The 5,302-nt window shown below is 43.2% G+C and overlaps 1 pseudogene; it reads left to right on the top strand.

Annotated features, from left to right (window-relative positions):
- The first annotated feature begins 369 nt into the window (after window positions 1-369).
- LOC142452794 (stromal cell-derived factor 2 pseudogene) lies at window positions 370-979 on the top strand (annotated as a pseudogene).
- Window positions 980-5,302: the final 4,323 nt, after the last annotated feature.

The raw sequence follows: 5,302 nt of genomic DNA on the forward strand, positions 1-5,302 counted from the left end.
TTATAATTTATCCATTGTTACTTTTCAATTAATTTTTCAATTTGGTAACATGGAAATGGAATATTTCACACTCAGATGCTGTCCATAGAGATCAATGTTTACTTCTGTTTAATTATCTTCATAATAGTACTTTTCAGCTCTTTCATTTTTATATCAATTGGTTTGGTTATATTTTGTTGAGAACAAAATTTATGTAAAAACAATAGGTAGTATTATTATTTCAAAAAATTCATTATATTCAAAGCAAACATTTTTTGAAGAAGAGCATATCTCAGGAAAAGGAACAAAACTCTTTTTTGATGTTAATATCCAATTTTGGCAGAGGGGGGAAAGGGCTCTTCTTAGCTAGGGCTCTGGGATTCACCCGGGATGGCTCTTGTACAGCTACTGCTGTTCGGGGGCTTGTGGGGCGCTGTGGGGGCGTCCGATCTGGCAGTGGTTTCATGCAGTCTGTGGTGAAGCTGCTCAATACGCGCCACAACGTCCGGCTGCTCTCCCATGACTTGCGCTATGGATCAGGTAGTGGGCAGCAGTCCGCGACAGGTGTAACCTCTGTGGATGACAGCAACAGGTACGGGAGGATCCGGGGGAAGACCGCCACAGTGTGTGAAAGAGCCTATTCGACTGACACATGTCAACACTGGCAGAAATCTTAGCAGTCACCACTTCACCTCCCCGCCTTCTGGGAACCAGGAAGTAAGTGCTCTGGCGGAGAAGGTGAAGGCGTTTATCTGGATGACTGGACAGTGCTCTGTAATGGAGCCTACTGGATCAGAGATGGTGAAGTGCGGCTCAGACACTCTTCCGGCGAGGTACTGCTGTCTGTTACAGGAGAACAATATGGTCGCCCATCAGTGGGCAAAAAGAGGTGCATGGCATGGCCCAGCCCAGCCAGAACAACTACTGGAAAACCAGGGAAGGCATATTCATGACACCAAGTGAATTGCTGAAGGCAGAAGCACACCATGCAGAGCTATGAATCGAAAGATACTGGTCCACCCTCACCACACAGTATTCATGGATGGCCGCTGCTGCTGCATGCTGGGAACCTAGCCACGGGCTCCCTGCACAGTGGTCACGTCACCACCAAGAGGACGATGCATGATGGGAAACTGACGTATTGTGAATCTTTACTCTTCACATTTAAATTGGTTGCTCTACCAGACTTGATGAAAATCAGTGCTTTACTGCAGCACATCCCTTCCATGTGGCCCTTCTGTGAGGGGCTGCCAAATTCTCTTAAAGGTGGTTTTGTCTACACTCCTTCATGTCAATTTGATTGCTTGTTTTTGAACTTCTGATGCCTATACCCATCGACAGCTCATGATCACAGATGCTGGTGTGCTTCTTTCATGTTGGCTTTGTTGCTTCCCTGCTGCATGGCTACTTGTTTAACTTTAAGTCCCCAGATGTTCTATCTATTAATAGCCAGGCACCATCAGCTTTCTTCACCACATTTGCTTATGCACCCATTTTTTTCTTCAGCAATCATGTTGGGAAGGTGAGCATCATACATTGCTACATTATTAGAAAAGCTCATTCTTGTATTGAGGTAAGATTTAAGTAGAGGCCAAAGTCCATGAGTTTCCTTGTTACATTTATATAGAGAGAAGGGGTACCCAAAAAACAGGATTTCCCCGCCAAAGCTATGTATTTAATTTTTTTTTTTACAAAACAACCTTATCACCTTTAAAGTGCTCTCCAGTACACTTAATACATTTGTCAAGTCCACGATTCTATTCTTGGAAACATTTTCAAACTCAACTGTGTGGATGGCTGACAGCACCTCCCTCATTTTTCCCTTCATCTCTTCTACATCATCAAATTGCTGTCCTTTCATATCCTTTTTCATTCACAGAAACAAAAAGAAGTTGCATGGAGGTTTGGTGAGCAAGATGCGTGGGGCAAGAGAGGCATGCTTTTTATTTATTTATTTTTTTTGCCAAAAGGTGGCACACTGAGTTGACTGTCTGAGCAGGTGCATTGTTATGGTGGCAAAGCCAGATCCCGTCTGCTACAAATCAGGCTCTATGTGTGTGTGTTTGCGTGTGACACTGTTACACAATATTTTCAGAGCCTCTAACTAGAAAGCTTGATTGGCAGTCTGACCTGGTAGAAAAGGTTCAAATGCACTACGAGTGGGCATTTCATCCATTTGGGAAGTTGACTGATGTCCAGAATGAGATTTGTCATCAGTTGTTTTTTCACATTTTTTGAAATGAGAAAATCACTCTTACACTTGAGTTTTTCCCATAGTGCTTTCCTTATAAGCTGTGTTCAACATCACAACAGTTTCTTCAGCATTTTTCCTGAGTAGGAAACAAAATTTCACAGCCACACACTGTTCTCTTTAATCAACCATCACAAAAAAATATCCAAAAACAAAAACCCCAAGGTTTGAGTGAAACTGCATTAATGAAAAAATATTCACTGTGACCAGAGAGAACCTTCCAGGCTATGGTACTGAGTGCACTAACTCAGAGCGAGTTGCTGGATTCTTTCTTAGTGGGAAAAATATGTGCTACCATAGCTCTGCCAGGCGGGCTACTCCCTTGTATATTTACATATACAAATATACCTATCTTTATATATTTGCATAGATACATATCTATATTTATACTATATATAATTTTTACTTTCTTGTTCTTTCTTCTTTTTCTTTCCTCCTGCCCCACTGTCATGTTTGCCCATCATTCACCTGTCAGTTATTCCTCTCAAATACATTTCAATGGATCAAACATGACCAGGAATGCTACACCTTGCTCACCATCAATCTTAGATCCCTGCTAGTTCCCTGTCCCTGTCATTATTGGCTCACCACTCCCTTCCCTGCCTCCTTTTCTCCCAGCCCCCTCCATTGGTTGCTGTCTCCTTGGGATTGCTTATCCTGCCTATCTTGTATATACATTAAAAGTAGAGAATTTGAGAGAGAGAGAGAGAGAGAGAGAGAGAGAGAGAGAGAGAGAGAGAGAGAGAGAGAGAGAGAATACAAATAGTCCCAAGTCTAACTGTTGTCCTGACCAGTAGTTTTTTAACATCTCTATGTTAAATGGAGAGCAGGCCCTGTTATAATCCGTCAGTCCAATCCCCTTTTATTTCAGGGAAGAATCAAACTTTTAACATTTCCTGGGACTTATTTAAACCTTCAGAAGTTGATGGTTCACCTGTGAGAAAACATCTCAGGAAGACGAATATTCAAAATCATCAGAATTCTAACCCAACTTAAATATAACTCACACACTTCACAGCTCCCCCAGTCTACTCCGAAGAGATAGCTCTTCCATTAAGTATCCAGACCAAGAAACTCTGGGTGAATGGAGGTGCAGGCATCTTTCATTAGATGCAACTGTCATCTGTACACCAGGAACTCGTAAGTGTCTTAACGAACTGACTTTATGAGTATATTCAAATGCAGAGGACTCACAAAGTGTTGGCAGTATAAAGTGTGGGGGGGGGGGATCCAAAAGAAGCAAATAAAGAAGTGCCTAGATGTCTACCTGCACTTGCTTCAGACAGCGCTGGAAATGACTGAGGTTCTTCCTGGGTGCTGATGAAGAGTCACCCAAGAGAGCTTGCTCTGATGGACTGCATCTCAAATGGATTCTAGTTCTGTTGAAGCAACTCTAGACCAAGTCTTGTTATCCTAAGGCATTCTGGACTTTTACCCATCTAAAAAATTTCCACTTGCAGGAGAGCTATAATTAATAAGTTAGTTAATTAATTAAAGCCAAAAATAGCAAGTATTGGCAAGGATGTAGAAAAATCAGAACTCACATACTAGTGGGAAGGTAAAACAGTGCAGCCACTGTTTCTAAATTCCTCAAAAGGTTAAACATAGAATTACCACGTGACCCAAACACCTGCTTATATACCCAATAAATCAAAAATGGAGATTCAAACAAATACCCACAAACATATGTTTGTAGGAAAACAAGCAAACTCACTGCCACCAAGTGGATTTCAATTCATATTAACCCTGGAGGACCAAGCAGAGTTGCCCCCGTGAGACTGTCAATCTTTATGGGAGTAGAAAGTCTCATGTTACTCTCGCAGAGCAGCTGGTGATTTTGAACTGCTGACCTTATGGTTAGCAGCCTAACTTATATCCACTATGCCGGATATTTAGAATAGGTATTCTAATATTTATTTAGAATAGGTCAATCCATAGAAACCAATCACATCCGGGGCAGTTAGGGCCTGGGGGAGAGGAGGCCTGTGGTGTGATTGCGCAGTGGATCACGCGTTCCCTTCTGCGGCAGGTGTTTTGGAGTCAGGTGGAGGTGATGAAGCCATTAAACGTCACTGAATCATGCACTTTAAAATGGGTCCTTTCGTTGTGTGTGAATCTTACCTCAGTTTACCAATAAACGAAAAGAGAAGAGAGAAAGGTGAGTGAGTGTGGTAGGTACACGTTTCTATGTCTACCTGAAGATGTGTGCAAGTGTCCGGGTGGAATCCAACCTGTCAATCAGTCACAGCCTGATGATGCCTCCTTGGGGGTGTGGCCTTCTGAAACAGGGGTGTGGTGAAATAGGAACCTCCTTCTTTCCCCCTCTTCCCCTTGGCCTTGCTGCTTACTGGAACTCTGCCAGTGACTTTGGCCTAGCAGCCTCCTGCCATGTTTCCACCACCTTAGGGTCCATGTGACTCTGCACCGGCATCCTGTGGTCTTCTGGCTTCCCGTGCACCATTCTGCATCCCTGGCCTGTGACTAGTGAGCCTGAAGAAGGACTTAGGGACTAGCTTTGGACTTATGGACTTGGAGTGCACTGGCCTGTATACCTTCGTCACACATACTTACTTCTCAATATAAAACGATTTCTTAGAATAGATACAAAGCGTGTCACTGGACAATTCAACCTGACAGTGAGACAGTGACATGGAATGCACTGAGCTACTGAAAATACTGAGGAGCCCTAGTGGTGTGCTATGTTACAGGTTGGGCCGCTAAGTGCAAAGTCAGCACTTCAAAACGGCCAGCTACTTCATGGGAGCCATATGGGCTTTCTACTCCCTTAATGCTGGACGGGCCTGGAAACCCACGGGAGCAGTTCTACTCTGTGCTATAGAGTCGCTGTGAGTAACAATTGAGTCGACAGTGAGCAGTGCCGACGAATAGTATTTAGATGTGCATTTTCTGACATTTCCTGTTTTACAAACGAGGTTCCAAATTTTAAAAGAGGATAAGGAAACAAAAAAAGGAAGGGGTGGAAAGGAGAAAACGAGGAGAAAGAAAAGAGGACGGCAAAGGCGAGGGTAGCGAAGAGGCGTGAAAGGGAAAGTTTGAGGGGAAAACGGAATA

Source organism: Tenrec ecaudatus, chromosome 7, assembly GCF_050624435.1.
Source record: "Tenrec ecaudatus isolate mTenEca1 chromosome 7, mTenEca1.hap1, whole genome shotgun sequence".
Classification (NCBI taxonomy): Eukaryota; Metazoa; Chordata; class Mammalia; order Afrosoricida; family Tenrecidae; genus Tenrec; species Tenrec ecaudatus.